Below are 21,495 nucleotides of genomic sequence, written 5' to 3'. Positions count from 1 at the left end.
AAGTACGTAAAAAAAGCATTCGTACCGACTGGTAACTAGAGTCAGACCAAGTGAAGTTGGCAGCGATTTTGAGAGCCCAGACGGTGCAAGTGCTATAAACTGAAATATAGATATCATACACTGAAGAAAAAGTGACCAAGTCCACCGGTGGCCGAGACGGGAATCTAGTTAGATAGATGGCAACACCACGTGCGCGTTGGAGGGTCTGCCATCTTGTGGCCTGAATCGGAACTATAAACATGTACATTTACACGTCACGTGTTTTCTTGTGCATAGTAGGTTCTGCCATCTTTTGGGCTACATTGGAACAATGAACATCACATTTACGCCTCGCGCCAAAAATCTGACGGCTCCTGTGCTGCCTCTTAGAGCCTAGCCTACAGTTCATGCACGCTCCCTATAGGACGTGGAAGCACACATTACTCGCCCTTAGAGTTGGTCAAAGGCGCCTAGGCTTTCTAAGACAGCATAATACACCTGAGAATTTGGACACGTCGTCTAGTGGTCACTTTTTCAGTGTATGATATCTATTTCAGTTTATAATTTGTATATAGTAGTGTGACTACTTAGAAAACGCAAATCAAAAAATATTTCATAAAATAATTTGATTTGTTTCATAGTTGGTGCAAGTGTTGTTTTAAACGTCAAACTTATATGAAATTGTAACGTTCACTCAACACTTGCACCGTCTGACTCTAACAGTGGACTAAAGAGTGCATGTACCTACATCTAATAAATTGATGTTACGTGAGGTTCTAAACATGGAGGTTGTAGAAAACGCACTTTATTACATGTACGAGAATATTCACAACTTTCAAGCCCTTTTAGGCGCAGGTCCTAACCTGGCGAAGTGAAGGGCATAATGTCAGTGTACACATCGCATGTTTGGCTAACGCGAAATTATTTACTTTAACTCTTTCAGACTTGCGTCATTTCGTATTTGCGTGGGCGTAATACTCGAATTTTAGGGCCGAGACACTTCCAGTCGATTCTTCCAGTATATAACATTTAAAACTTTCGCGTTTTGAACACATTTCAAAACAATTTTAAAACTGGGTCTATCGCGAATTTATTGTGTCACCTATATTTCCGACGTTACGACGCAGGTTTCACTGGTCGTGGTCGCGGTTAACTGATGTCCCAGCAGAATGTCAAAACAGAGATTTGTGTAACTACCCGATGAAAAGTCTATGAAATAAGGGAATATAACAAAATAAATGCATGATGGACCCGGTTTTAAATATGTTTTTCTCCAATATGCTTGGAAATGTTCACCTTATTGTAGCAAAAATAGTACGGGAAGTTCTTCGTTATGGTCAAACTCAAATAAAAAAAAAAACAATCCATTATTGTCCTGTTTTAGCGGACGGGAAAATTATTACTTTATTGTTTTTTACTTTTTAAAAACAAGTATCTACTAAGAAAAACACATAAAGTCAATTAATATAGCTGCGGGCTACGTCTACACGACCGGGTCAGCATCATTTCAACCTATAGGATACAGTCGTGTATGATCGTGCGAATACTGCTTAATAAAATCAAAGACTAAAGTTACATAAACATTTATATATATTTTCAAGGATCTCAATGCGCACAAATACAGCTTATATTGCACAATTATATTGAATGAGCGAATATTGAATGGTACTGAATGGCAGAATAGTTGTGCCTTTAACTTTTAAAAAATAATTAAAGAGGGAAATTGTTTTTGACATTTTTGATGTGAAGTTTGAGTTGAGTGCTGGTTCATGTTTAAATTATTATTAATTTACCTCATTTCCTCGCATGTTGGAGAAAAGCACTATACATGCCTCGGCAGGAACAGCAATTCGTGGATTAGTACTCCGCTTCGCGTCGTCCGACAAAATCGAAACTCATCCACGAATTGCCCTTTTCCGGCCTCTGCAATAATCTACCATTAAAATCTTCCGGAATATTACTAGATTAAAATAATCTAACCACTAACCAGGCTTTCACCAAGCAATACTTTGAATTTTTCTCATACATGCGTGGATATATGTCACAATATTGTCATTATGTTCTTGTAAAGCATCATGTTGAGAGCGCTTCTGCGATGCAGGTTTGCAATGATTTTTCCTACAACATTGCTGGCCTAGGTCGGTGAACTGGGCCTGAGGCGCAAGGTAACGTGTCTAAAAGTAGTTGGCCGCCAAACCCAAATATCTGGGCCTGTGTTACAATTTAATATTACAAGTTGATAATTTCTCTCTTGAGGACTTGTTTAACGCCGTTGGTAGATCCCGCTTACGAATCTGATGCTTCGAATCTCTGGTAGGCTGTCAATTGTGCATACGCATAAATATTTCCATTTTATTTATGCAGTCAAACAAGTAATGTTTGCCTATCCTGTCCGATAAATATCTAGTAATGACGTATTTTCATCACATTAGCAATCGTTGACATTCTTTAAGCATCTACTCTGCATCATCCATTCCAAGATAAGATCTCTGCATATCTTATTTATCTACTAGATCGAGTCCGAAAAGGCTATTTACAGTACATATGGGGCTACTTTATAGCACTAGTGCGAGAAGTAGCATATTACGTTACTGTGTCGAACATTTAAAGGGCCATATGTACTGTAAAACGTTGTACGATACATGTGCGAATAGGTAATTCGCAACTCGTGTCGATTTAAAACACTCCCTTCGGTCGTGTTTTAATTTATCGCCACTCGTTTCGAATTTCCTATTTTTCGCACTTGTATCGTAATGTACTATTTTATGTGTTGGAAACCAGTTGCTTTTAATTTTGTCCTTAAGCTACAAGTTTACGTTTAATTAATTAAAAGAATCTAAGTCATTACTCGTGGCAACATTATTCGCAGCAAAAAGCTCGTTCGTTAAGTACTAACAAGATTCTTTTATTTATTACAACGCATGTAGCGTGTATGTTTATATGTATATGGGGTAGGATTTAGTGTAGAATAGGGTATGGGTATGTATTATAAATTATAGCGTATATACAGAAAGTGCCATTATAACGTACGAGTATGTGTGCGGAAAAGCCGTGATGATGGACTTGAGTAAATTTCCTCAGTATGAGCTTGACCATATTTCATTAAAAATATATACTATATTGTGCTATAAGTAATCATAGGTAACATTTAAATCAATGCAATAACTGTATTTTAAATAACAATAAGGTTTTTAAACCGATTTAAATGAAAAACGATATTGAAAATTGCTTACTTCTATTTTTTTACTTATTACAATATGTTTTGAACTGTCTCTTTAGTCTTTCTGTATCTCAGGTCAGTTATTGGTTTTTGGTGTTTTTTTTTATTATGAAAAAAAAAAAACACGAAAATCCGTGGTCTGCGCGTAATTCTCGTTTAGATACCATGCGTCTGCGTCAATCAGGTCTCAGCAAAAATGGCGCATAATAAGCAGTTCCAGTACGGAAGGAGCGAACTAGCGACTTCCGCCGACGAAAGCGACCTCGCTCCTGCTTGTACACTGTGTTTTCTTTATTAGATTACAGTAGATCAGCGACTTTAATCATCTAGCGCCCACTCTAATAATCTCCAGTGCAGTATAGGTATAGATATATATATTTTTAATAATGAGATGATGAGATGAATCAGAAAATAAATTTCTTTGGAACCTTTACATGCATGTCGAAACTTCTACTTATTAATACGTTCGGCGATGGTAATGGCTATAGCCGTACTTGCCAATTGAATTACTTAAATATTTTGCTATTACCTTAAGTACCTATCGCCGCTGAACGTATTAAAAGCTGTATAGTAAAATACCTACACCAAATCCTTGGTATAATGCAAGCGCATGAGTTAACAAAGATTTTTCTAGACATGCGATTTAACTTACATAAAGAGACCGTGCGTAGCGTCGTGTTATGCTGTGATTAGATTGGCTTTTGGCGAGCACTGCACTGGCCTGTGCCGACTGTCAACGTTCTGTCACGTCAATGAATTATCCCTGAGATTTTGCCTGAAATAACTGTCTGTCTGTATGATGTTACCTCTTCCTACTTAAACCGCTGCACCGATTTAGATGAAATTGGTTGTAGAGATAAATTTGAGGCCCACCGAGGGATTTTACCACCCACATTACCATTCCACGCTGACGAAGTCTTGTGGGAAGGAGTCATATAATAATACTTTTATCTGAAAGAATTTGTTGCAGATGTTGGCGCCCGTTTGTCTGATTAAATTTCACCGAATTTAATCAGATTTAATCAGAATGTTAAATGACAACACATTTCGGATATCAGAGACAAATCGATTCATATAAACTACGCTGTTTTTGCAATGCATTCTGACAACTTCATAATATGCGTTAATAACATTCGAGAGCATTAAGGTGATACTTTTCCTTTTGAATTGCTGTCGCATTTTCGATAGCCACGGCAATGTTGCCCTTAAGTGAAGATAATAAGAGTGAACCCTTTTTATGAGCCTGCATGTTAAATTTGGGTAAATCTCCCTGATAATTACATTAATTACGGACCACCAAAAAGCGTAACCGTGAGACGATTACGATGCAGACATAAATAAACGTAATTTACTCTGAAAAAGAAAAATCGACTTAAAATTACACTTTAAGAAACGAGTCGGTAATGTTAAATCGGGTTAGTTGAATTATTTTCGCATTTTAACTGAATATGGAGTGTCATCTGCTCCGCGCTCTTATTGGACGATGTTAATGCGTTCGTGACGTGACATTTTAATGGTTTTATGCAATACATCTACCATCAACGACTCATTAGTAAATAAATGAGTGTATTTCATATAAGTTAATGTTTAATTGTAAATATACTTCTAAAATTCCAATAAGAAGCTACTTTAGAGAAGGTGGAAAAAATATGTGTCTTTCTTGAATCTTCCTTAAAGCGTTGAGATAGATACTGGCATCAATTGGCATATAAATGTAATACTGCTTACATTTTTACATTTATTCTTCTGTGGAAAAACAAAAGAATGTTTCCCTTTAGCAAACACTTAGCCTTGACTTGCCCAGCTTTGTAAACCCTATCAAACACAAAATTTATTCCCGTGACACAAAAATACAAGTATGTAGAGTTTTTTTTTTTCTTTTTGCTTCTTGGCTATTGTTTAATCAATCGTTTACATTGTACTTAATTTACTCACCTCAATTAGTCAAACTTAATTCAGAAATTTACCAATACTTAAGGAAATTGTCATTAATTAGTATTTCCAATCTCTGTGTCAACATAATTATTAAAAAAATATACATTCTAATCTCCGATCAGTCACACCTGATTACATTACCAAATTGCGTTCATTCGTTATTTAGGCGTTTATCACACGCGTTAGTAAAGTCACGGCATTTTTTTACCTTAAATCAATGGAATATGGTACGTATGCATACTGGCCCTGTCTGTATCTAAATGAGCACTAATTAGTATTTCCTATTTGTCGGTCGGAACGTGTCACCAACCGCTCTAATCTCCGATCGGTCCCGAACTTGCATTGACGTGCATTAATCACGATCTCTGCCTGTCACCATTGACGTGAGTAAACTAGGCCACTGCAGGGCCGCATTTGAAATTTAATCCCTTGGCTTGGTATGCCTAAAAGTGTACAAGTACTACTTTACTTTAATCCCTACAAAATATATTATTTACTCGCTTCTGCTCGCGACTTCGTCTGCGAGTAATGATGATGATTACTGATAAAAAGTTAGTGAGGCCTTTCCTCGGGCCTCGGGCTCTAACTATGTCATGCTGGCTTAGCGGTTTAAGCGTGAAGAAGTAACAGATAGACAGACTGAAGTATAATCCATTTATAATATTAGTAGGGATAGGGGTATGTATGAGTAGTATCATAGCGCGGTAATCTCACTAAATACATGGAACCAAGGCTCGGAACCGGTTTATTCTTCATACAAAAAATACCGGTATTATTACGTTCTTTTTCGTTCTTTGGTTTATTATTTCATTTTTAATGGGACTATCTAATAATGCGAAGTTGTTGCCTAAACACATGATCCAGTCCTACGTAAAGAGTATAAAATAATAAAAAATATTGGGCTATTTTGGGATTTAAAAATAAATCGGTTCCGAGCCCTGTCTGGAACCCTCAGCTTATCTAATTCTGAATACCATGGTAATACACGATTTTAACACTTGTTTTCGCAGGCTTTTGACTATTAGGCCAATCAAATTATATATTTTCTCCTGGGATTACGCAAACACGGATTACACGCATTAAGGGCCAAATGAAAGTATCAAAACGATTTCTAGCTAGCTTAATTCCTCTAAACGGTTTTTGTCGATCTAATTTGATTGGATCTCGTTTTCTTTGGCCGGCTTCACGGGCCAAAAATAAGGGCTCGCACAGAAGCGTCCCGCAGGCTGCATTTTGGAGACCCTGTAAACATCATATTGTAATAGTCTGGTCATAGCTACATCTAACACCCTTTCTAAAAACTCTCTGGTTATAGTCTATGGACGAAATGACTTTTTCTAGGCAACGGTCAGATATAGCTTTTGAGGGGGAAGACTGTAAAAAAGATTACCGCAAATTTCTTCTTGTGAAGCAACAAACGATTATTATAGTAAAAAGTGAGATTTACTAAGAATAATAGCTTTTATTCTTCAATAGGGGTCGTACCCAAGATGACAATTATTTATAGACATCAAGCGCTAATGGAATAGTAAAGTATCAAAATGACAGATTCAAACGAAAACTCGCGTGACAATTTCCAAACATTATTATAATTTTGATTGTAGTTTTGCGTGTCAAGTGGCAAGTCATTTTATTTATTTAAAAAAATCTCTAATTTTAATTTAATGCGGTCACAGTTTTAATTAGTTTTCTAATCATTTATGACAACAATTTATGACAGTTGAGTTATATCGAGCGTTTTATGTATCGGAACATATTATATCATCAGTGTTGGCCGAAACATTAATGCAATTTGTAATGGTTAAAAGTCAATTGCAATTTACGTTCGGCCAACACTTCAATACATTAACCGACTTGGTTTTAAAACGTTTTTTGCAGCAGAATTAAGAGTGTTGTTAGACTTGCATCCATTTACATGTAAAATTTGTAATTAGATAGAAAAATTTACAAATACAATTGAAGAGCAAGGGGTCGATTTTTGAATTTCGTTCGCTCGATTCCGTGTTTTCCTTTTAATACTATCTCCACTAAATTAAAATGAGTGGTCAATACAACTAAATTCCCAAATTCTATCGCTCTTATTTCAAAAAAAGCATTTCGCCGTTTTCGACAGATTTTCGAGTGACGAAATCAAGTGCTCAAAATTCAAAAATCGGCCCCGATAGTTGTATTTTTTGGTAGATTTCAGTTCTGGGGGCCGATTTTTGAATTTCGATCTCTCGAATTCGTGCTCTCCCTTTAATAATATCTCCACTACTAGGCAATTCAATTCTACTAATAGAATTGAAAACGAGTAGTAAATTCCACTAGATTCCCAGTTTCTATCGCTCGTATTTCAAAAATAGCATTTCGCCGTTTTCGGCAGATTTTTGAGTGACGAAATCGAGTGCTCAAAATTCAAAAATCGGCCCCGGTAGTTGTATTTTTTTGGTAGATTTCAGTTCTATTGTACTCACGAGTGCGGCCCTGCTCTATGTATGTAGCACTATACATTCATAGGTATATTGCTTTACAACAGTGGTTACATTTTCCCTTGAAAATAAACGTTTCAATGTAATTAGTAATGAGCTTTTATCATAGCTGTCATACTTGCCTCCGTTTGTGCGTTGTGTTGAAACGGCTTTATCTGAACCTGGACATTGATGATGCTCGAAAGTTTAATGCAAAGTTATAGCCAATTTTTTTGACAAGACTGCTATAAATGAAATTGTGCCTAAGAACGAATTAAATTACTTTCGATGAAAATATTTTGATTTGTGTTTTGTGTGGCCAGGGGGCGCTACAAGCCTTCGGAAATTGTCATATACTTGGAAATTTCGACCCATGCCACCGAGGCCGGGTGGCCGAGCGGTTCAGACATCTGTCGCGTAAACGAAGGACGCCTGGTTCGTTTTCAGCCCTAGGCAATGGAGGTCTTGATCATGTTCGTTTAGTAAAAATGTGATTTTGGAATTGTTATCGTTTAGTTTGGCACGAAGGTACTTTGTTTTTTTTTTCTTTGGCGGAAATAAACAAATAATAAATGGTTGATTTGTTTCTGACGCTTCTCGCGTTGTGATGTTTTCCAGAATTCATGGAAAAACCTATAGTTAAAGTTCAGCCAGTAATAGGTAAACAAGCTATCGGTCATCATAGTTTCTCGACTAAGTGTGTAATAAATCAACTCGTAAGTATTTGAAAACCTGGGTATTATTTATAGACTTGGAAAGTCTTAGTGCTCTCACATTTAGGTATAAATTACCTGTGAACAGATTAATTTTATTCGTGATCAGAATAAGTGTTATTTGTTAAGCCCGCATTGTCGGCATATTTTGAATAATAAATATTTGTCGGACAAATAGGTATTTTTGGTAGATTTGTTTATATTACCTACTCTCCTTAAGCTTTGTATGATTAACGGTTAAAATAGGCATTTATTATTTGCCTTATTAAAAGGAAGACAAAAGTGAAAACATATTCTTGATTTGATATTCGCACGTGTATTGTACAACCTTTTACAGTACATATGGCCCTTAAAATTTTCCATATACGCACGTATAGTGCTAGTTACCGCACTAGGTTAAATTGGCCCCATATGTACTGTAAATATCTTTTATTACCTTTATCTTTATATTCACTATGTAATGACACAATATATACTAGTATATTTCTCTTGTAATTACTAGTAGGTAGGTTGCAAAAGCCTTTGTAGGTTTTATAATGTCTTTACAAGTAAGCATTTTTTCACGCAACAGTACATCCTTAAATATTTATGCATTAATTTCCGGTATCTTATCAAACTGCATGCCCTTGATGAAACCTTTAATCAAAGTCACAAAACTATTAAGGGCCCTATAGATGCCTCGAGGCGAGACCACTTTACAAGCAAACGATTTGTCACTAAATTTCCACTTCACGCCTTAGATAGTAAAGGGCCGACCACACCGAAATTTGAAGCAACTACATTTGCTGTTTAAACGGCGCGAAAAGTTCGCTCTTAGAAAAATCACATCTCCACTTTTTTAGGTTTTGTAAATTATTTCTTCTAAGAATCCAGCCCTCTTTTGATCCAAAAAGGAGAGATAAAGTCGTTATACTTTTTTACCGTCATACAAGTTACATAGAAAAGGTATCCTGATGAAGTTGAATAAAATATCTGGATTACTTTTTGCTTCTATTAGGGTCGAAAGAATGAGTAGAAATTACGTTTTTTTTTTAACTCTAAACATAGTAGAGGGGACAGTTTTTCTTAAAAATTGCGTATGATTTACATGAGATGGTTATAGCAGAGAGGTGTGTGTGTCAGACAACCGTAAGATTTTGAAGCTGTTAGTTTACTATTTTACGTAGGTTAGGTAGTTTAGTTTGTAATCTTCCTACCGTCAGTTTATAATTTAACCAGCGAGATTATGAACTGACGGGTGTTTACAATTTTACATTTCTATCGGTAAATAAATCAACATATAGAAAAGCGCGCACCAATGGATACTACGTGTCACCGCTCTAGTTCCTTGCTCCACTTTAATGGATCCTTAACGTCTTTCAAACACCGGTGTGGTCAATCCTTAAAGTAGTAATTGTATGCCCGTTTTAATATATTTGGTACCCATTCTACATAAATCTACACCTAATCTGATTAGTGATTACTGGACACGGCCTGTTAGGCCAGTCGAGTGGCCTGTCAACTGCTTATTGCTATGTTGACACCGCTATACCAAGATACTTGCAGATATGCAGATACATATTATGTTAAGCTGGCCATTCACACTAGGGTATTCATATTATATTCAATATTACTGCTATTAAAATTAAAATAGGCTCACTGCTATTAAAATAGAGCGTTCTCTTATTTAATAATATTGTGATAGATGACTGACGAGGCTGCTTACATTTTGCATATTTAGGGGTCATCCATTAATTACATCACACGAATTTCTAGGTTTTTTGACCCCTCCCTCCTCCTTGTCACACTTGGTCGCATTTGGCAAAACCCCTCCCCCCTGGTGTGACGTCAAATTTTTCAAATTAGGTATTATTAATATTTTATCAAAATACTTTTGATAAAAGAAATATAAGTAATTTTATAACACAAAACCGATTAGGAAAGAAAATTAAACGAATATAATGAATAATCGTTCCAAAAACTCATTATTTAACTTTACAACGAATAAAAAATCTAAAAATAAAATCGATTAGTGACGTCACAAAGTTTGTGACTCCCCCCTCCCCCTTGTCACAACATGTCACATTTTCTTGACCCCCTCCCCTAAGTATTAAACTTTTTTCAGTGTGGTTTCAGTGTACTAGCCTTCGCTCGCGTTTTCGAACGCGTAGAATATTTTCATCACCATTTTCACCTTCTTAGTTGATCACGTGTTCACGTTGTTAGTTGAAAAAACGTGTTTCAAATTTCAAGGGTTTACCTTCAACGCTTTAGGCTGCGCGTTGTCTGTCAATAATGTTAGTATCTACAATTACTAATGAGTGAACATAAATGCTAGGTAGTACTGCTAATTTATATTATTAAGAAAAAAATCGCCCTTGTATTAATGTTTTATGTATATAATTCTATGACTGTTTATAATTCTATTTGTGGTTACATGTATCATAACTATGTTCCTTTAACTATTTACGTCGCTTGTTGTTATTAGAATTTCCTTAACGTCATGTATAATCATAGAACTTTTGTATGTATAACTTGTGTATCATAAAGTAGTAAATGATCTACCATGGAATAATTAGGTGGATATTCTAATTCCTAAGTGAAATACAATTCAACTTTCTTTTAAAATTGATGGGCAGATATATATATATATATATATATATATATATATATATATATATATATATTTAAATGGGAACAGCAGCCCTATGACGTCAAAAAAGGTTAAAATTCCTTTAAAATGAGTTATGACTATGAGGCACTATGACTCTAAGCAGCCGATATGAACACATCGCACTTAAAATAGTGCACAGATTCTTCGATGCGGGCTGCGTCCACACGCTACCCAGATAAAACTGACCTATTTATCTAAATATAGACCTTATTGATAACATATTAGGAATTAAATTAATGTGCACGCAAGTGTACTTAATAAATTATAATTCTGGTACGACATCGTAAATTCAATTGAGATAGCCAAATAAAGAGCCGCTTATAGGCTACGTTCGCAATAACGAACTTCAATGAATGATTGTGCATTTAAATGAAAGATATATTATATTAAACGGTTAATGAGTTCTCGGAAACCGGTTCATTTTAAAAGGAAGTATGAATTTACGCTCCATCCATGTAAAATCGTTGATTTTGAGGTAGATACATACAAGTCTGATTTTTTATTTTCTTACGTTTTTTATTGATAAGTTACTTAATAATACGTTAGAGTATATCTGAACTAACTCTGCGATCGACTTTTCAGAACAAAGTGTGAAAGTGTCATTATAAACTGGACCAACCAACCAGACGACCGGCCTGATGGGTAGTGACGTAACCCTGCCTATGTAGCCGATGGTCCCGAGTTCGAATCCCGGTAAGAGCATTTATTTGTGTGATAAACACAGATATTTGTTCTTGTGTCATGGAAGTTTTCTATGTATTTAAGTATATATTTATCTACAATGTGTTTGTACACGTATAGTGGAGCCGTTAACCACGTATAATACGATGAATTTTATCGACAAATCACCTATGTTTTTTCTCAACCATTTTAAAAATGCACCCCTTGAAAGTATTATCAATTATGGCGCCAAACACGACTAAACTTGTTTAATGTACCATTAACTGTCCATTTACCTGTCGCACATTTAAAAAAATATCATTAAATAGCTTATGAATTAGGGCATAAATTGCAAGCATAAATGTCACAGATAATTTTTCACAATTAACCGAAAATTAATAAAAAAAAATGTCTTCAAAAAATTACTTTTTTTACATTTTATCTTTTGTTTCGAAAACGAGGACGTCAACCTGTACTTTTTTTTATTGTCAAATGATAGAACAAGATATCAGTTCAAAGTTGACGTCAAAATTATAGCGCTAGTTAAAGCATTTCACAAGTTACACTAGTCCAAATAAGACCTTTAATGTGCGTCGAACTAACAAGGAAGGGTACCCAACTGTCCGACTCCGATTTGATTCATTTTATTTTTATTTTGATTTTGATATATGTTATAGAGTAGTCTAAAATAACGGACACGTATTTTTTTTTAGCTGCCTAAACTCAACCTGTTAGGAGAAAATGGCCTTCGAAGTACTAAAAAGTTACTAAATCTTCTAACTCTGATGCTCAAGCAACTTGCTAGTTAATGGGTGGTTTGAGTATATGTTTGAAAGCAGCAAAAAATAATGAGCACGTGTTTTGTTATATCTGCTTAAACTCAAGTTTTCCTAAAAAAATACCTGTCTATGTGTAACTTTAGCGATAAGATATTATAAAACTTCGAATGTCGATTTTTTTAAAGAAAAAATGGGTTTTAGCCGATATAACAAAACACGTGCTCATTATTTTTTGCTGCTTTCAAACATATACTCAAACCAGCCATTAACTAGCAAGTTGCTTGAGCATCACTTTCTATAGGAGTTAGAAGATTTAGTAACTTTTTAGTACTTTGAAGGCCATTTTCTCCTAACAGGTTGAGTTTGGGCAGCTAAAAAAAAATACGTGTCCGTTATTTTAGACTACTCTATAACATATATCAAAATGAATCAAATCGGAGTCGGACAGTTGGGTACCCTTCCTTGTATGAACTACTTTTGTATGGAGAGGCCTCCATACAAAAGTAGTTCTTATTTGACTTCCCAGGATTATGACATTATGGAACATATTGTAACATAATTTATTGTATATTAACCACAAAATAAATCGTATTATTGATAGAATATTATAAAAATAGGGAGCAAAAACATATTCCATACAAAGCTTTAAAAGCTCATAACTCTTATAATACTTAATTAAAAAGTCTAAAAAAGTCAAACGAAGGGGTAATATACAGGTTATTTTATTAATGATCTGCAATAAATTACGTGATGAATATATAGGTCACAGTCTCACTGAGCAACTTTTACAATAGGACCAACCCCGAAATCACGAAAACATATTGGCTCTCCCAGGGCCGGATTTAGAGGAGGGCAAGCCCCCGGGGCCTCCACAAAAGAGACTTCGGAAAATTTACCATTTTATTTGGAAAATAATTTGGGGCCAGGGGGCCTCCTCTCCTTTATTGCCCGAGGCTTCCAGGACCTCTAAATCCGGCATTGGGCTCTCCCATACAAAATATCAACACCAGACCAGAACAAACAAGAAACAGCCAAGTTTTATCGTGATTTCGTGGTAATTCCCATAGTAAAAGTTGTTCAGTATCCGTAAATAATTGAAGGTGATTAAAAAACAACCTTTTTAGATCAAACTGTAAAAAAAAACAATAATTTCAATATCCAGAGAGGAAAACGGGGACTACGTTTGTATGGGGAAACGGTCGCTGACTATAATCACTATCCCCTTAATATTGCTTCATTTGATAGGAATGTGGCTGGTTACGGCAAGCTGAGGGTTTACTTGTGATAATTATGTTCTGTACATAGCATAGTCACACTTGAATGACACTGTGTAATTATATACTTACGAGTGACATAGGGAGTACGTAATTAAAATAATTATGTCCGCTAAGCGCGTTATGTTACAGTCATTTAAGTCATTACGCCAAAGCAGTATAACACTATGTGTTAGGGATATATACGTATGTTATATGCAAGCTTAGGAAAATTATCGTGTATAATATATTTATTTTGGAGAGTGATGTATAAGGTTTTATTCATTTTGTACATAATAAACAATGAACCGTACTTAGATAAGTAACCACTGTTCGCAACTTAGCCCGCCCCTTTTAAGTAAAAAAGCTCCCGGTGACCCCTTAGGGGATTAAGTTAAAAAATTCAAATTTCAAAGTCCTGCCTTCAATGACAGTCTATGCGTTGTCTCTCAGTATTTATTATTTATTTATTTATTTAAACTTTATTGCACAAATGTAAGTAGAACTTACAATAGGTGGACTTAATGCCTTGAGGCATTCTCTACCAGTCAACCACTGGGCCAAACAGAAATTTGCTAAGGTGAATAATTTGCAGTATCTGTGTATTTTAGATACGACCGCGTAATCAAATGGTAGTTATAGTTTAGGCTTTTATGAACCCACTTTCATAGATTTTATTAAAAATGGACGACTTTTATTCTTCCATTTAAAATAATTCAGCAAGCCCATGTACTTTGTTTTAATTCAAAACGTCGCATTTAAATGACGCGATGTCACAACTGTGGCAAGTGACTATGATGTACGGAAACTACGAAATACATTGCCGCTCGAAATATTTTTTTAATTAATTATGCTCTGGCAGGTTCGGACTAAATTAAAATCACTTTATAGAATAATTTTATAGCACTAAAACCTACACCTAGTTTATGTTTGCGATTATATCAAAAATACACACTGTATAACGGAGCTGTTTTATATATGGGCATTAATATTCTATTTTCAAGTATTATTTATTCTATATTCAAGTGGCCCTATGCCTTAGGTTAGGGACCAGTACCCCTAGTGTAAATTTAGTCGATAGCGAAACGTGACGTACGCGTTTGCGTTAAGTCTCATTTTGTATGGGTTTTTGAACAGCGCGCCAAGCGGGACGTTTTGGAAAGTCAAAAATCTCATACAAAATGACACTTAACGCAAACGCGTACGTCACGTTTCGCTGTCGAAAATATTTACACTAGGGGTACTGTTCCAAAGTTAACTTGATGTTATTACGGGTAACAAAAATTAACTGATCAACAGATCAACAAAGTTGAACGAACGATTCTTTCTGTGTATAATTCTCACTAATTTTCTGGACATCATATACTTTGGCAATTAAGCGTTTGCAATTTGGCAAACGACTTTCATCTTAATGTCATTCGGTTGGCGCATAAAATCGCGTTGGATCATTATTATATGGGCAAGCTTCTCAATAAATAATGCAGAATTCAGATCATTTGTATTACTTCATTTCAGTAGTTATTTCTGTTGCTGATTATATATAGATCTAGATACGCTGTTGGATTTATGCCTTTTAAGTGTTCTACGTGATATGTTTGTATCTCCAATAAAGTAAAACTACACTACCTACTATAACCACATTACCTACTTAATATACTAACAGCAAACGCGCTCTACCAAGCCCACATAAATTTAAATTCTAAAGTGTATCCATTATTCTTGACGTAAGAATTCAGACCAGACAATTCTTACCATATCACATCACACGCACTAAACAAGATTTGAGTGGGCAGTCTATTTTTAGTACATAAACGAGATGTGAACTGTGAACCGCTCATCACGAGCCACCACGCAATCAATTTGACCCATCAAGACGCATTGTTGTATGCCCGCCGCTTGTATCATTGAAATGTTTTGTCATTGTTGAACTTTAGGCGTAGGTATTATTTATAAAGATCATTCTGTCAGTCTAAATTTAGTAATAAGTTGATAATAGTGTATTCGTTTTTAGTAGTGTACCTTAAGTAAAATCTTATATGATTGTGCAGTAGCGCCATCTGCCGTCGAGTAGCGGAAATGTTCAATATTGCAGTAGTAAAGTAGTAGTTTGAAGTATGAGCCTGAAGATGGCAGCACTGAATACTTACCAGTCTGCGTCCACTTGCGGTTTTCTATTTCAAAGGCAGCGTATGATTTATGATATACTCGTACCTACATTATAAATAATAAAGATCCTAATTAATCCCATTCGGGTAGTTCCGAATAGTTCAAAAAGTTGGTAATTCCAAAAATTTACTCTAATATGACGGAAGCATAAGTAATTTTCTGAATTAGCCGACATTTAGAATTAGTGGAATTACTCCATTGCACCTTGCATAATTTTAAATTTTTGCTAGGTGACTAGTATTTATATTTTTTTAAATCTTTGTCTACCGTATCACAAATATTTCAATTTACAAGGTATCACGCCTTTTTTATAACGAATTTATGTGAGATTTAAATATAAAATAAATAAATTGGTTCGGGGGTGGAAAATAAAAACGAAAACTCTTTCTATCTCGACTTCAAAATAATTGGCTGAATACGATTTGCCGATAGTCTGTCTTGCATATTATTTTACGATTCTTACGTATGTATGACAATTATGACATGTATGTCCCTCGTTTTCTCGGAGATTGTTGGAACGATTTGAAAAAATACTTTTCATGTCAACAGCTCGGGTAATTTGCTGCTTAAAAACAGTGAGCAAAATCGCTCTTGTTGTACAAATAACTATTTTTCGTTCGGGTCTCCCCTGTTAGTCCCATTGTCATGACGTCAGGACCTGATACTGGGATACTGGCGAAACTCTTTAAATGTTACCTACAATACAAGCACACCTATAATGATTTCGGCATATTTATAGTAACTCGTTGTACCTACTGCTGATAGAAACATTAGAAACCAAAAACAATGGCACACTACTGGTTTATAAAGTCAGTTTTTGTAAAAGTTTAATACGGTGAAATCCTTATCACAATAAAGTATAAATATTGTCAATAATACACGTTTAGTACGATTTCATACAGATCACTCTAAAGACAATCAAATTAGAACTCTAAAATACTTATCAACACTATTTTCATACAACAACTTAACGCTAACAATTTTCTACAAAAAATGAATTTTAAACAAAACAGAGTTTTCATCAAAGAGGTAAATCTAAAATAACTTTTCTGTTGAAAAAGGCACATGTGGGAAGGTCGACGTCAAAGGTATGTATACAGTTTTCCCCTTATCACAATTGAATAAGATGCAAAGTTGCTTAAGATATTTTGAAATCTACTGCTATGTACTTGAAGATACGCCCTTTTTAGTTTCGGAAAGCAGTTCTGTGATGTTTTATGGCAAAACAGCTTCAAGGTTGAAAATATACAGGCACTAGGCAGGCCCGAAATAGAACGCGGCTCGCATACGAATTGGTCATTATGTTGGTAATAGATGCTCATCTTGTCAATTGTGACCAATATAGGTGCTGGTGAAAATTTGCAAGTCATGAATTTTCTGGAGTTGGCTAGTTTTCTGTAACTTTTGGAAAATAACGTAGGTACAGTCACCAGCATCAGTAGTAGAGGATGAAACAACGCGCCAATAGTATCTTTTCACTACACCAACTGGTAAAGGCCCTCTTAATTGTTCAAAAACGAATGACAAAGTTGCATTTTATCCACATGTGGGGCAAACTAATCAGATGCAAATTTTGAGGTATTTCTTTGTTAGCTGGTACAATTGACTGAATTTTGAATGATATTTTTTTTATTCGCTAATGTTGAACGGTACGTACTGACGGTTCGATTATGCTTTCATCCATTGTATGTTATGTATTTTATTTATTTAGGTTTGCCAACAGGTGCAATACAAATAATACTTATAAATGACAATTTATAAAATAAGATTGCTTCATATTCACCCGATTACAAGCAAACACGGCATGCATGTAACACATGTTACTTTTTATCCTAAGTACTAAATATAAGCAAGGTAATGTTGGAATTAGTAGAATACGGAAAATAAGCTACGTTAGGTTTTCTAGGAAGCAAGTAAGTGGACAGTTGATGAATTCTAAACAATTACAACATAAGAAAAAACACATATTTTGGATTTACGGTTTGGTCTGGAGCTTATATAGATATGTTTTGAAATGATTTTGTGTCATGTGATTTTGTTTTAGTATCTGGAATATAGGTATATAGAAAGTATAAAAACAAGTATTACTTAATGTGCACGCACATGTACAGTACGGTTAGGTCAACATGTCAATATCAACATCAACAACCTTACATTCAGTAGCAACTTATCTAATTTACCATTTATAAACCGATCATTTAAACGTAAACGAAGGTTTGGCGAATGACCTACATAACACATATTCACTATGCCCTATACATACTGCCGGGCAAAAAAGATATCAAAGCCATGTTATATAATCTCTGTTTACGAAATAACCGGAAGAGTTTCTATCAACATAGGAGCAATATATACTCTTAATAAGAGACATTATGTTAATCCATATTTTTTAGGTAATTCCTTTTCTGTGTACTCCGAATTTACATTTTAAGTAACGGTTTCTTTCAAGATTTTCTTTGAGTCAAAAAACAGTGGTAACAAGTGTTGCGCACCTGGAAACCAACATGCAATATGGTGGCATAACATTGCACACACTTCCATCGTTGAATTTTTCCACGTATTTACCTAGTGGTTGCTAAGCCGTCTAGAGATCAACGTTTGCGCTATTTTTAGTGCCATGTTTAGGTATCGTCTAATAAACTGACATTTCGCCTCGAGTACCACATCCGCTGCTTGCTGGCACGCTTACAATATTAAAATCATAACAAAAATAATTATCATTAGCAATTATGACTACCTTTCACTATTCGCGAAATTATAGGTTTTTATTGCTACTTCTTATAGAGTGAAGCCGCTGAAAATATTAAACTTTATTTAGATAAACAAATGTTTAATTTTTTTTTTCAACTCTATGAAACACTTAGGCAGGGTCTTACCTGAGCGAATAACTCGCGAACGCGAAGCGGCGCGGGTGAATTCAATCCTTTGATACCTATGGAAGTGTCCTACGTGGGCGATCTCCGAATGCCGTTGGGCCGCCGCGCCGCGCCGCGCCGCGTCGCATTCGCGAGTCATCGCCCACGTAAGCCGCGCTGTTAGAAATTATTTTTCTATGTAGAGAAATCGATACTATTATATGTAGAGAAATCTATAAAACTTAAAATGTATCTTCTTCGTCTCAGCAACTCAGCATATTCGCGTCCGCTGGTCATATATGCCGCTTTCATGAATTCCCATGTCGTTTTAAATATGGCTGTTTTATACCTACACTAGGTCATCTTTTCAATGTCGTTCGATCACTTGGTTCGTGGGTTTGCTTCGTTTCGTCTTCTCAAACAATTTATAGGTAAAAAGTGAATCTACAAAATCTTTTTGTTCAAGCTGCAGCGGAGACCTTCGCTAAAGCGCGGTTAATAGTATATTTTTCATCACACTTGGTCGAAAAAGATCTTATTTCATGCAGGTGTACTGAAGGACAAAGGCCTGTATTGTTCCCACGGAAGTTATGGTTTTTTTTATGAATTAAAATGAGATTTACTTTTAAAATACTGACGTTTATAATTTAATATTTTTGCTTGTTTAAAATTATTTAATTTGATTAATTTAACAGCCGTTTAAAACATTATTACATATTTTTCAATCGTGACTGAATGCCGAATAGGTCTGTGCCTTGGCACGTGTATCACCTGTCAAGAAATTACAAAATGGCGGACGATATTTAAGAATTATTTCGCTTAAAATTTAGTTTTTTCTTCACAAGTGTGATGAAAAACATTGTGTGTAACTCCGGGGGTAAGAATATTGCAAACTCGGGTCTTTAATTCCCTCCAGCTTGCGGCTGTCGGGAATTACCACTCCCGTATCCAAAATTTCACTTACCCCCCTCGTTGCACAATATACTATTTGACCGAATGAGCACAAAGCCCGAGGTATCTCCGTTTAAAAAGCGTGGGCAAAAATGCCTTCGCTGTTCAGCTGTTCTCCTTTATAAGTCGCATATCTCAACCGATTCTCGTTAAATTTTGTGGGCCGGTCCAAAACATGAATCTACAAATAACTTATTAGTAAAAAAAGTTAGTTTTTTGTACATTCGTTTTTTAGACCGGACAATAGATCTTCCATCTCCTGGTTTCTGCGGAGTCTCCAGGTTCCATCCTCTCCACGTGTGGTCCGTCGACTGGACAGAAACGGCTTTGGACAGAGAAGCATGGCGGTCTTTGGTGTCGGAGGCCAAGATCCACTTCGGGTCGATGCGCCACAGCAGTAAGTAAGTAACTAAGTGAGGTAGGTATATAGTTCAAAGGACCACTAAATAGTTTAATACAATTAATAGTTTAGTTTAGTGTTTAGTTTAATGTTAAGTACTACTTTTAAGGTCTTGTAAACAAAAATTGTGCCCTAATTGTTCATGAAATTAAATTGACAATATGCATTAGCAGCTCTAATCTGTTTTGTTATTCCTTAATTGAAGTATTTACATTGGCGCAAAGAATAATAAATATCAATTAACTTTTACACCAATTAATCGGCTTATGAATAAAACATGTCAACTTATCTACCTCACCTACATTTGCATTGTGAGTTATTCTCGTGTCGTATGCCGCAATAGTTGCAACAATTATAATTAGTTTCAGTCTGGTTTTTATAGTAAGTAGATCCAATAATAGTGAGAAGGCCTCCATTTCACCTTAGGCAAAACAATGCTTTTCCTACAGATCGCAAGTCTAAACCATTCCTTGTGAAAAAAACGAGCAGGATCGATAGCTAAAAGGATTCAGTTTTTGGATTTTTTTCAAATTAGCGGAGCCATGAGGGTTTGCGAGAACTAGGTACAGTAGGTACCTGGTACCTGCAGCTCACAGAGCGTAGAAGTAGTAATGTTGTACAAGTTGAACGTATTTAGTTAGGTACTAATTACTTACTCGTAGTATTTGAAACGGCCAATATTTTGTATTGTTTCTTTTTAGGGTTCCGTACCCAAAGGGTAAAACGGGACCCTATTACTAAGACTCCGCTGGCCGTCCGTCTGTCACCAAGCTGTAGTACAGTTGAAATTTTCACAGCTGATGTATTTCTTGTCCTTTTTTTTCATAGCGTCTCAGTATTACCTGCTAAACTAAAACGTTTATTAATAAGTATACATATTTTGATAATTCAAAAAACATTTATTTTTTTCTAAAGTCAAACAAAATTACGTGAAATAAACTCCTACGCGTCTAATAATAAAACAGTTCAACCTTTTCGGTTGACTATACGTACGTATCTCACAAACTAATAAGTGAGTAATATTGCATATTTGCTCTGCAAATATTACCAGGCAAAAGAAATGCAATGCACTTCAGCAAAGGTCAAATCCTCAAAAAGCATCAGCTAAGCACTCCTCAAGTCTTCAGAAAGGCCGAGACCACAGACACCGCGCAGTCAACGCGCGGCGCGCACGCCGGTCTCACGCGACCGCTCGCTCCACGATTTAAAAATCGAACGCGAGAACGTGACCATAAACAAAAATAGCCGAATTGTTTATTTTTAATTTTAAAGTTGGTAACCTGCCAGTGATCAAGTGCAAATTGAGCGCTGTTTTTTAAGTTCATGAATGTGCAAAATTTTTGGGGTTTTTATTTTATTTTAATTGGATTCAACCCATAATTCAACTGTAATGGCTAGAAGGAAATTAGTTAAATTAAATAGGATACCACCAGTCAATCATAAAATTAAGAAATGTAAAAAAGTACATAGGTACCGACAAA

At 35.5% G+C, this 21,495-nt stretch overlaps 1 protein-coding gene across 3 annotated transcripts in view; it reads left to right on the top strand.

The window, feature by feature from the left end:
• LOC133526664 (cGMP-dependent protein kinase, isozyme 2 forms cD4/T1/T3A/T3B) overlaps nt 1–21,495 on the top strand; it is a 150,888-nt gene that overhangs the window by 68,326 nt on the left and 61,067 nt on the right. The window contains exon 1 of one of the 3 annotated variants that reach the window (XM_061863361.1): nt 21,156–21,285. The exons of the other annotated variants lie outside the window; for them this stretch is intronic. The gene's annotated coding sequence lies outside the window, so the exon portion shown is untranslated. Of the gene's footprint in view, nt 1–21,155; nt 21,286–21,495 lie in introns of those variants that run through there. 3 annotated transcript variants of the gene reach the window in all.

This window comes from Cydia pomonella, chromosome 16, assembly GCF_033807575.1.
Source record: "Cydia pomonella isolate Wapato2018A chromosome 16, ilCydPomo1, whole genome shotgun sequence".
NCBI lineage: Eukaryota > Metazoa > Arthropoda > Insecta > Lepidoptera > Tortricidae > Cydia > Cydia pomonella.
The sequence above is the reverse complement of the archived record's forward strand: the minus strand, read 5'-3'. Positions and strand labels throughout refer to the sequence as shown.